Source organism: Protopterus annectens, chromosome 7.part0 (genome assembly GCF_019279795.1).
Source record: "Protopterus annectens isolate FY-2018-M chromosome 7.part0, PAN1.0, whole genome shotgun sequence".
NCBI lineage: Eukaryota > Metazoa > Chordata > Ceratodontiformes > Protopteridae > Protopterus > Protopterus annectens.
Window position 1 is genome coordinate 75038893 of NC_056739.1, and position 12937 is coordinate 75051829.

General features: G+C 40.6%; 1 protein-coding gene across 1 annotated transcript in view; it reads left to right on the forward strand.

Annotated features, from left to right (window-relative positions):
- APOBEC2 (apolipoprotein B mRNA editing enzyme catalytic subunit 2) overlaps window positions 1–12662 on the forward strand; it is a 95107-nt gene extending 82445 nt beyond the window's left edge. The window contains exon 3 of the mRNA XM_044076492.1: window positions 12289–12662. The gene's annotated coding sequence lies outside the window, so the exon portion shown is untranslated. The remainder of the gene's footprint in view (window positions 1–12288) is intronic.
- Window positions 12663–12937: the final 275 nt, after the last annotated feature.

Consider the following 12937-nt stretch of genomic DNA (forward strand, 5'->3'; position numbering starts at 1 on the left):
ATAAAAAGTTACAGTTGGAAATTAGCTATTTCCGCCAGTGCATAAGTGAGAATATTGTCCCGAAGGGGCTGAGAAGGCAGTATCCCACTGGTCTGGAGGAGGGGTCAGTGTTTCACCAAGAGCTCATCGAGCTCTTTAACATACAAGGGATTGAACTGTTGCAGGTCGTGTGTAAACATTACCAACGATCCATCGACAAGTTGATGGAAAAATCTACTGACATTGATCCAGCTATTAGAGCTAGTAAAGATTTTGAAAGATACCAGTATGACTACAATAGGACTTTCTCTAGTATAGAGCAGTTCATTAACAAATCAAAGTCTATCAAAATAAAAAATTTGAACAGAGACCGGGCAGCTTATAACAAATCAGCGTACGCGAAACCGCCCACATCTCAGCAGTGGAACTCTATAAGCCAAGAGAGTAGCAGGGGTGTGTCTACTATGAATGAGGAGGTTGACAACCTTGATTTTCATGATGAAGAGGTGGCAACACAGACTGTACCTCGTAGGAGTGAAAGGATCCACCAGCAACAAAAATCATACTACAACACATCTAATAATGACAGCTCACACAAAACACATCTAATAATGACAGCGCGCACAATGGCCAAGGTGAAAATTTTCAGAACCGTTCACTAAACCACAAGCCCCAGCAACCAGCACACTACCAGAATCAGAGGAAGAACAAGAAGGGGAACAGAACAAGGAAGTGAATGTTGATGCAGGTAGCAGTTTTTGTAAATTGCTTTACAACAAAGAGAATGACTTTATTATCTACAATTTCTCTGGCGTGACTATAGATGGAGCCTTAGTGGAGCTATTTGCTAAAGGGTTGACTTTTGTGCCATATTACTGAGCAAACCTTGCCTCTTCACTTATAGACCTAAAACTGTTTGTGCGTAAATTTAATCTAAATCTCATCTTAGGAGAAAATACTACCAGAAAAGATGAGTTTCACATGCCTAGTACATTCAATCCACCCTTGCACCCAATCTTAGACCTGTTCAAGCAAATTTGTGAGTTGGACTTCAGGAATGAATTGGTGAAAAATAAAACCAACAGGAATTTTGTAAGAAATATTACTGTAAGAGAGAGGCAATTATTAGATGAATTGCAAATGGCCGGTTTGAGAATAATGAAACCTGACAAGGGAGGGGTACTGGTTATGATGAACATCAGTGACTATAGTACTAGAATGTTACAAATGCTCAACACAGATGCTTATAAAGATGTTTCTAGAAATGAGTTAAATACAGCTTACAGTCATGTTAAATCTTTTATATACAAATTGTTCATTGAAAGCAGAATAGATATTAATCTATTCAACTATTTATCTATGCCAGTGCCCAGAATACCCAATATCTTTGGGGTACCTAAAATGCACAAAGATATAAGCAACCCTCCCTTGCGACCACTAGTTGACGCCAGAAACAGCATAACATATGCATGTGCAAAATATGTGGATTCTGTGCTACAAAAATATGTAACTAGTGAGAAACAAATTTGCAAGGACTCTTGGTCATTCCCACACTGTCTAAATAATTTACAATGTGATAATAGTTACAATTATTTTAACAGTAGATGTTAAGGACTTGTATACGTCCATCCCACACATGGAGGGCATAGAGAGAATTAGCCACATTCTGAGAATCAAGGGCGTACCTAATGATACAATAAGTTTGCTTAGCGATCTATTGAACATTATTTTGTCCAATAACTATGTAATCTTTGAAAAAAGATTGTTTTTACAACTATCAGGGATAGCCATGTGGTCCCCTTCTGGCGCCAGTTTCGCCAGTTTAGTAATGGCTGACTGGGAACATGAATTCTTCCTTCAGAACAACTGGATCCAAGACAAGGTACAGTACTACACTAGATTCTTGGATGACATATTCATGGTGATAAGGGGTGACAACGACACAGCTAATGCAATTGCCAGTTACTTTAATGAGACAACTGACTTTTTGCAGTTTACATCACGTTTTGGTGCAAATTCCATGTTTTGAGTTGTAAAGATGCAACTAGTGAATGCTACAATGCACGTATATATAGAAAATAAACTTATTCTAATAGTTTCTTTCACTTTTCTAGCTGTCACCCCTACCACCAGAAGAAGTCAGTAGTAAAAGGACAGTTGGTTAGGGCAGCTAGGATGACCTCCCTAGATAGAGACTTCTACTTAGAATGTAACAACTTGAAGGAGATGTTCACTACGAGGGGTTACCCTATACAGATGTTGAATCTGCTTATTGAAGAGGTGATTCACAAGCATACGAACGGAGTGTACAAACCTATTTTAAGTCAAAATCGAATTGATATTCCACTGATACTATAGGTATACATATTGAAGGGAACACTGACAGTAATGTACTCCAGAATTTTAGTCATTTCAATAATTTCATTATTTCATTCAGTGTATATGCTCTTGACTTATGTGGGATCATCAGGGACCTACTACGGTCAGACACCTTTATAAGTAAGAAAGTGTCTCACACACCTAGAATTACCTTTAAAAGAGGAGCCAATTTAAAAAATCTAGTTGAAAGAAACTCTAATAGACTAGTCAGTAGATGTGGGATCTATAAATGTGGTATGTGTAAGTACTGTAAACATATGGATGTGGGTCAGAAGTTTAAGATCAAAGGCACTCAATAAATTACCAGATTTAGATTAAACTGCCAGTCTAAAGGGAACATATACCTAGCCCAATGCCAAATGTGTCCCGCATTCTATATAGGGAAAACTGATAGGAAACTGCAGGAAAGAATACAATTTTTCAAACTGTGTGTGGACTAATATTGCTACATATTCAAGTGTGCCAGCTTGCACTGCATGAGAATTGTATTTACTACTGCTTTTGCTACTTTTCTGAAAAAAAAAAAATCATCTGCTTTTACTGTACTTGTGTTTCTTCCTACTTTATTTTGCTTTTGCGTCATCTTAAAAGTACTCAATTGTATTTATTACTGCTTGGTGTAACTCATTCTAAGCCTTTTAGTTTCAACACTTGGGCTTCAGACCAGTTGTTTTATATTGAGAGGGTTTGTGGTCTGCACTGTAGTGGCAGAACAGGTAACTTACATCCTTCTAAGTTGGGAACTGCTGATTGAGGGCTCAGTGTCTGTTATTCTAAAAGTGTATTAATTCTGGTTTAAGCACTTGGGCTTTCAGGCCAGTTATTTTACATTAAGAGGGTTCGTGGTCTGCACTCTTGTGGGATGAGAGGCTGGACTCTGCCCTTCTGAGCTGGGAATTTCTGGTTGAAGGCTTATAATGCATGCATATCTGAACTGCTTCTTACTGAAATTGGTACACCTTGTTTGCTGTAGCATAGACTAGATCCAGGCCTGCTGAATCTAGCTTTGTTTGTATAACTTGAGCACTAATCCAGGCATTCTTTAAAGTATTCAATTGTATTTATTACTGCTTGGTAGTAACTTGATTAAAGTGTAGCTATCATTCTAAGTATTTTGGATTAAGCACTTGGGCTTCAGACCAGTTGTTTTACATTAGGAAGGTTTGTGGCATGCACTGTGGTGGCAGGACAGGTAGCTTTCATCCTTCTAAGTTGGGAACTGCTGATTGAGAGCTCAGTGTCTGTTATTCCTAAAGTGTATTAGTTCTGGTTTATGCACTTGGGCTTCAGGCCAGTTATTTTACATTAAGAAGGTTTGTGGTCTGCACTCTTGTGGGAGGAGAGGCTGGACTCTACCCTTCTGAGCTGGGAATTTCTGGTTAAAGGTTTATAGTGCCTGCAAATTTGAACTGTTTCTTACTGAAATTGGTACACCTTGTTTGCTGTAGCATAGACTAGATCCAGGCCTGCTGAATCTAGTTTTGTTTGTATGCTTCTTGTTTGTTTGCTTGTTATTTCCTGGAACTCTAATTCCACCTAAAACACGGATTCTCAGTGCTTCTGTGGATCCCTAGTGATATCTGCATTGCTTACTGTACTTATTTCCTTGTTTCACTTGAAAGAAAGTTAATGTTTGTCGTTTTTGCATTTAAGTTACCTGTAACACATTGCACTTAAGTTACCTGGCACTTGCTCAATAAAGCAATTATATAAGTCAGCACTAAAAATTAAAAGCACTACACCCTCACTCCCCATTGGCCCTTGTTTTCAATTATAAAGGAATTCCCAATATTATTCTAGCATGTCCAAAGGTCAGTTGTCAATCTCCTCTCCGGTCCAGCTGGTGAATCTGGGAATCTTGAGGCAATGTTACAACTGCCTCATGTACACAGACAACCCTCTCCTCCTCCCAACAAATTCAACACATGTGAGAGATGCAACCATATAGCCAAACTGGAGGCTAAGCTCTCTCAACTCAGTACTGGCATAACCAGTCAGGAGGAGAAGGAAACCACACTCACTACAATTCCAGTCTCACATAGACCTACCACGACAGCAAACCAAACACATAATCAAACAAAAACATACTCGGAGGCTCTAAATAAAGATCTGCCTAAGCAGCAGAGACCTCCAAAGCAGACACCCAAGCAACCGCTACCTCAAAACAAAACACGTGCAACACATATCTCACAAAGCCAGTGTGCCGAACAGTCACAGCCCATAAGGCTAAACAACACACCTGATACACTTGTAATAGGTGACTCTATCGTCAGGCACACTGACGTCCCGCTCACCAGGCTGAACAAGGAGAAGGTCACGGTGAGCAGCCTGTCGGGTGCTAGGATCCGCCACATAATACAAGCACTCAGGTCACTCTAAGGCAAGTACAAATATGATTCAGTCATTGTCCATGCTGGTGTGAATGACCCGAGACATACCTCCCTGGACTACATGAAAAGAGACATAGAGGAGCTCTCTGAGCATGTAACCCAGGCCGGTATGACCCTGACCTTGAGTAGCATCTTACCCTCACCAAGAATGATCCCACAATATGAAGACAAGATGATCAATTTCAACAATTGGCTTAAGTACTGGTGTCATTCAAAGGGGATCCAATGCCTGTCAGCCTGGGATGATATGCTCGACAAGCCACGATGCTTCGCTAGGGACGGCTTGCACCTGTCACCCCTGGGCTTTCGGATATTGGCAAAGGCTCTTGCTACCCCCATAGTGTCTTTTTTAGGCAAGGCTCAAAAGACAAACCCACCTCCATAGGTATCACAAGGGATAAGAAACTAAGAGTATTGCTACTCGATGCCAGAAGTCTAAACCTCAAGATACATGCACTTGAAACTCTCCTTAGCATGGAGAGCATCGATATCTGTGCAGTAACAGAAACCTGGTTTAGGGCTCCCGAGGGCACCCCAGCACTACCAGGTTATATCTCATACCATGCTTTTTGGCCCCAAAACTTGGACTGAACCACAAAAGGAGGGGGAGTATCGATATTCATCAAAGATACCCACACCTCCAGGTTGGTGGCAAAGCACGAAGAATCAGACACTATCCATGTGCAACTAACAGTGGGTAAAACTGCCTTCCAGTTTATAGCCTGCTATAGACCACCCTCCCAAACCCAGGAACCCCACTCGTCCTTCCTGAGAACACTGGAAAATATGAAGGTCTCTCCAAACACCATTATATTAGGCGACTTCAACTACCCAAACATAGACTGGGAGCATTACTCTAGCTCCAAAACCCTAGCCCAGAGGTTCCTAGAATTCATAAACTCAAATGCTATGGAACAACTTGTTACCACTCCCACAAGAGGGGAAAACATACTGGACCTGATCATCACCAACATGGGGACTCTATGCTCCAGACCAGAAGTGTATCCCTCACTAGTAAGCTCAGACCATAAACTGATCTCACTGGATATTCACATCCTGACCCCACCCCCTGCCCAGAAAACCACAGTGAAAAACTTCTCTAAAGCTAATTTTACACTCCTCAAAACCGAGGTGGAATCCTTCAAAGCCCCCAGGCCTGTGGAAAATACGGCCCAGACCGCAGAATCCTTTATAAATGCATTCTATGAACACCTTCAGGAATGCATGGATCATGCAATCCCAAATAAAACCAAGACCCAATCCTCCAAAGGCAGACGTCCTGTCTGGTGGACCCCAGTCATAAACAAACTATACAATAGAAGGAGGAAGCTACTTCATGATAGAGCAAAATCCCAAAAAGGGAAGGCATCTCTGATCAGTATTACAAAAAACTAAGGGCACTCATAAAATCGTCTAAGGCCAGCTTCGAGAGAAAAATTGCACAGGACACTAAGGATAATCACAAGGCTTTCTTTAGTTATGTTAGGAACCTGGGTGGGAATTCCCAGATATGCTCAGAATTAGTCCAAAATGACAAAAAATACACCAAACCCAAAGACATTGCCAACATCCTAGCTGACAGGTTCAGCACAAAATTTTCCCTCTCCCTCCCCACCAAAAGGGCAAATATCTATCCCAGCAGAGTGCTGCCCCCCTGACATCTCAGATGCTCAGGTAAGAGCCAACCTCTCCAAAGCAAAAAACACAGCATCAATGGGACCAGACAGTGTCCCGGGCTGCGTCCTACATGAACTCCAAGAAGAGCTAAACTCAAACATAAAACTACTGTTCAATCTCAGCCTTACTACAGGATATGTACCCAAAGAGTGGCATACAGCAACAGTGGTCCCTCTCCACAAAGGTGGTGCCTCAACGGACCCTGGAAACTATCGCCCCATAAGCCTGACTAGCTTGGTCTGCAAAGCTATGGAAAGGATCATCATGGACCTCATAAATAAAGATATTGGGGACCTACAGACACTGGATCCTACCCAGTTCGGCTTTGTTAAGGGCAGATCCTGCCTCTTAAACCTGGTCGACTTCTTTGATACAGTCACCAAGGCCATTGACGAAGGGAAGGTGGTCCACACAGCCTACCTGGACCTCGCAAAAGCCTTCGATACAATACCCCACTCGGGCATTATAGATAAGCTCACCAGCTTAAATATAAACCCCTATGTCACTAGATGGGTTGCAAACTGGCTCAAGGACAGAACCCACATGGTTAGAATTGCTGGAGCCATGTCAGACTCCAAACCAGTTACAAGTGGCATCCCACAAGGCTCAGTCCTGGGACCTCTCTTGTTCGGCATATATTTCTCGGCGGTACAGGCCAACACAGAAGGACTGTGGCTGACCAAGTTCGCAGATGACTGCAAACTGGGCGCCATAATCGACTCTCCAGCCAACACAAGCATCCTCCAAAAGGGCCTCACAGAAACAGACAACTGGTGCCAGAGCCATGGCCTCAAGCTAAACGACAAAAGGTGTAGAGTCATCCCCTTTGGCAAAAACAAAGTGCCCACAAATTACCACATAGGTGGTAATCCATTAAGTACAGAAGAAGTAATTAGGGACCTGGGGACCCAAGTTGATAGCAATCTCTCATTTGACAACCACGTGGCCAAAGTGGTTAGAAAAACATTTTATATAACCCACCTAATCACGAAGGGATTCACATCTAGATTAGGGGAGGTCATCGTGCCTCTTTACTCATCCCTCATCAGGGCCATAATCGAGTACAATGTCCCTTTTGGGATGTACCTTACCAAACACCTGCAACAACTGGAAAGACCCCAAAAGTACCTCACCAAGAGGATCAAAGGGCTCAAACAGATGCCATATGCTGCCCGGTTAAAGAAACTCCAGCTCTACTCAGTGGCATACCACCTGCTCAGAGGCGACCTGAGCCTGACGTATAAAGCCATGTCCAACCCGGAATTAAGGGACATGCTGCACCTCAAAAAATCCAAATCCCATCGAGCTATACGCTCGAGAGACTTGAACCTCAGCACTGAAATAAATAGGACATGCTGGAGGGACAGATTCATAACCCAGAGGCTCCCTTCACTCTGGAATAAAATCCCAGTCCAGTTTAGGCAGAGTCCCTCATTGACCTCATTGACTCTCTTCAAGAGGAATCTTGATGAGTGGATGGGAGATCATAGGTTTAACCCGGGTATCACTTCTGTGTCACTGTTAGACAGAGGCACAGTATACTAACCTCGAAAAAGGGCATAGCAAAATTAATTTAAAATGGGTGGCAAAAGCCAAACATACTCTGGCTAGGCTTATAAATGCCCTAGGGCAGATAGCCTAGTATGAACCTATGAATCTATGAACATCTATACCACACTGGCAAACTGAGCGAAGACAGTGCCCTAGCTAAACATATCCGCGAATACATGGATCACAGGTTTTTGTTCAGGGAAATAGACCAAATTGTTCCCGATAACATGGGGGTCCAGTTTCATTGGCGTTAGAATGTTTAGAATTAATATGACAGTTGAACACCAATGCAGGGCAGTATCCAGATCTAAATGAAAGATGTTCTATTGTATGTATTCTGAAATTAAAAAGGCTTACTAGATAGGGTTTTATGTATAGTATGTATCAATTGTACATAAGATCTTAAAAATCAACAATAGTAGGAACGAACATGGGTTTACCATGTCATTTTAGTTATTTGGTACTTATAAAGTACAAAAACCTTTGTAGGTATTTTATGGTATATAAGAACATTTAGTATTGTTTCTTCTGTAGGGTTAGGCTTTTGAGTTTTGCATGTGGGTATGTCTAAATGTGTTTGTGACACTTTTGTACTCTTTAGAAACTGCAGTTTCTATGAGTACTAGTTTTCAATTTGTTGTCAAGAAGAATGAAATGAACTGATTAACCAATATTGGTTAATTACCTAACTAATAACTACTGCTCACTGACTACTTAAGGGCATGCTCTCAGTGTTTTTATCTGAAGAAGTCATAGTATTTACTGTGACGAAAAGCGCTTCATTTTGGATTAAACTGCTTGTTCTTATGTTTTGTGTTTGGTGCCTTCCTTCCTGCAACCAGTTTTCAGTTTTGTGTTCTTTCATCGACTTGTGTCACCTATCTATATCAAACAAAGCTCCTCATTAGCACTCTTCAAGAAGAATCTTGATGATTGGATGGGAAATAGGAAATTCTCCCCGGGGATCATTTCTGTGGCTCCGCTCGGCAGTGGCACAGGAAAATAATTTTCTTGGGTGGCAAAAGCCAGGTACCTTTTTGGCTGGGCTTTTACAGGCCCTAGTGCTGATAGCCTAGTACCTACCTATGAACCAAATGTCTCTGCAGTAAAAAATAAATAAATATGTAGTGCACATTTTATAAATGCATCTGTATACCATGGGCTGGGCCTAAAATTGGTCATTGTTGATCAGTGCCCTAACCTGGTAAACAAACTTAAATAAACACATGCATATATACCTAAATAAGGCTCTCACACCTCTGCAGTATCAAAATAGTTCAGATTACAGCAGCCTGGCCAAAAAAATATGTTTGCTTACAATGGAACATGGATAATTGATCAATGAAAATGTTATCAAAAGCCATTTCATCCTGATGACAGTGGAATGTCACACAAGTAGGGTCCCGATATATTTGGCAAAGCCACTGAGCTCAAGCTTAGAGTTAGTGTCTTGGGTAGGGTTAGATTTAAATTTATGAATGTGTTTTGTAAGGTTTATTAAATATGTTTTTATAACATTGAAAAATGTTTTGCGCATTTCTATTCAATATGTTTTGCAACAAACTGGTTTTCAGTCTTGATGCTTTCTGACATTGCATTCATATTATAGCCAATTTTAAAGGACACCATGTCCTAAGTAAGGATTGTGAAATTATCACGAACGTGCTTTCACAGCATGGATTACGTTACTGCTGAGTTAACCTATCCGTAAATGTACTATTTTAAACATACACCACCACAAATGACAGCATGCACTTGATTCTGGGATCAGAATTGTCAGCTTGCAAAAAAAAAAAAAAAAAAAAGATGCAGCTTCATATAAAAAAAAACTTTTAACTTGTAAATGAACAGAAAGATTACATGAAATGCAGTCTTGGTTTCATGAATACATTTCTGTGATGCATACAAAATTTTGCAAGTGTCTAGCTTAACTGTTTTGCATGCTGTTATTTCACTCAGTCTGAATAAAACTTAGGATCTCAACATGTAGACAAGTATACAGGGTTTGATTCACACCTTTGAAGGGAAATTGGCTAGGCTTAAAATGGCGTGCAAGGTCAACTAGCCTAGTAGCTGCCTATGAACAAGCAGTTAGCCATCCATGGGATAAAAATGTATATTCAGATTTACAAGTCTGTCAATAATGCCTGCATGGGGAATAGCGTCAAGGACCTTGGCCAGGTCTATATATGCTGTATGGAGTATGTAACCACTATCTATTGCTTTAGTGACTTTTTCAAAAATGTTAATGAAATTAAGGAGGCAGAGCCCACCTTTGGCAAAGCCTCTATATCTGACAGATAATCCAGTACTCAATTTATTTAGTAGTATAGCCTTCTTGTGAACAAATACTGAGGACAAAAGGGATAGGATCACTTGTTTTGCCTTTTTATGCCTGGGGTTATAAGCAGGAACTTGGGTGCAAACTCTCCACCCTCACCCTCAAGTCAAAATTTGTAGCACATTTTGTTGTAAAAACTGCAGTTTCTTAGGCATTTTGACTTCTCACTGCCTAGACAGCCCATGTAGCTGGCTTGCACACTGAGAAAAATTTGGGAAATAGTAGGTACAGCACAGCCCCCCCTCCGAAAAAAAAAGAACTAGGTTTTTGTTCCCCTTCAGAAAGATACTGGGCTCAACATCCTCTGCCCCACACCCACAAAGAGGTGCTTCTAATACTTTCAGTTGTTTCACTTAACTGTACCACTGATGAATCCTGAGTCACCAGACTGACAGATGCTGATCCAACTTCTGTTCTGATGAGACAGTTCAATTTTATCTCCTAGCAAACATTCTACTGTGTATGCACCTGCACTCAGTATGTGTACAGTTAGACGGTGGCCTCTCAGAATATGCATCCTGTTCTTCATAAAGAACAGTACAAAAACAGAAAATAATTACAAGTAACCCCTCCTGCACAGAGTCCAGATGTAAAGCCAGCAAAAGTGCAAGAACATAAAGTCCACAAGTTATTTACAACAGAATTATTAAAATCTTGGGAAAGAAATTGCGCTTAAAATGTTACCAAACTTAGTATACTAAAAGAGGAAATCATCTGATACAGTGGTGGGATTTCCAGCTGTAATACTACTGGACTCACTAAATCACCAATTATTCCACAGCCACTGACCCCTTCATACGAGATGAGGTAGTGGTAGACATCAACTGTGATATCTGGGACCACAGCTGAAACTAGAAATAGGAAAGTGAAGCCAAATGTTTATATATGTTGAGGTATAGTTATGGTATGAGCAGTGGTGTGTGTCCAGTGCATGAAAATAACATGAAAAACTGAAGACAGTGCAAGTCATGCTTGTCCCCAAAAGATAACCTGCAGGCTCATCAGCATCATGAAATGGGGCACCCATCTGCTGTAATGGTGAGGCAGCCAATGGCCTACACCTACCACTAAGGTGGCATATTAGATCTGGACAAGTCAGGCAGTGGCATTCAACAATGCAGAGAAGCTTCCAAAGAGAAAGCAGGAGGCACACAGAACGACCACTTCCACCTTCCAAAGTTTGTGTGTGTATGGGAGGAGACCTTATGATTCTGCTGCTTTCAATTACTATACCTGCACTATAACCTAACGTCCTCCTCCTCCTTATACGATAACTAAACTTTTTGCTACTGATGATATTTTCTCCATAATTATTATTTTTCATCAATTGACACTGGTACAATAATACTGATTAATATATATCTATTTATACCTCTCTGAATTAATCTGTCAACCAACAAAATTCCTGTTTTTATGTATATATTCTGTATATATTACTGTAATCACTATATGTAACACTGTATCTACTTTTGTACCAATTAATGTTTAATATTTTCTGTAACTGTGTTATTGTCGAAGCTTTTCTCCCCAGGCCTCCACTGAAAATGGGCTCTTTTAGGCCCAGTGGACTTTCCCGTTAAACAAATGCAATATATAAATAAATGAATAATTCTTCAAAGACACATGCAAATTATTTTAAGTCAGCAGCTCTACAGGAAATGTTTCTATTTTCCTCTGATCTGCATTACTTATACAGAGGTCATATCCCCTAAATACCATACAGAGTCTGCACAGTACAGCTGTTTGATCACACACACACATATTTAACCTTGAAATGCTTCATGTTTATCTTAAGAACACCACGTTTAATTTGCTGGGTCTGCAATCCAGCCTAACTGAATTACATTAACATATAGCTGTGTTCTATCCTCAGCTCAAGCTATTTACAGTTTGCCTTGCTACATATTATAAAACAGCTGACAGCTAAATGTTGCTAATGTTAACCACTCTTTTTCCTTTCTTTAAATGTAGGAAGCAGGAACAGCAGCTGTCTTCACCTCCTTCGACATGCTGGGACATCTGGGGATAATGTCCCATGCCCTGCACAGAAGCTGAAGCTACAAGGAATTAATAGCCTTTCATAGATGTGCCAGTACCTCTGAGCAGCTAAACTCCAACATGACTTTTCATCTTTGACACTCCCTGGACTCCCTGGTTTGCACTACACTTTGCTCCGTCTGGGAAGTGTCTCACTCTGTCTATAGTATTTTGTAAAACAAAGAAACAGTTGCTGACTTTTTTCTGATGACTGGCAGAATTTATCATCTACCATGAATATGAAGCTTAGTTTTTGATGCTGCTTTGAAATAATTCAGTTAGTACTAGTATGCCATCAATACATCTGAGTGAAAAATCAGTTCAAGTTTTTTTGGATAAATTGTCTTTACCAACTGGGAACTCCTTGATATCTTTGCTGGATTCAAGAGCTGAGTTAAACAGAGGCCCACCCTTTTCAAACAAGGGAAAGGCTATATCAAATGATAAAAATTTCATCTGCTCAGTAAAGGCAGACAGAGTATTTTGTTACATTTTATTAAAGAGGGCTTGGGTTCACAAAACACTGCTATCTGCAAATACAGAAATCCAGTCATTCTTTTGGTTAATAAAAATTGTATATTGT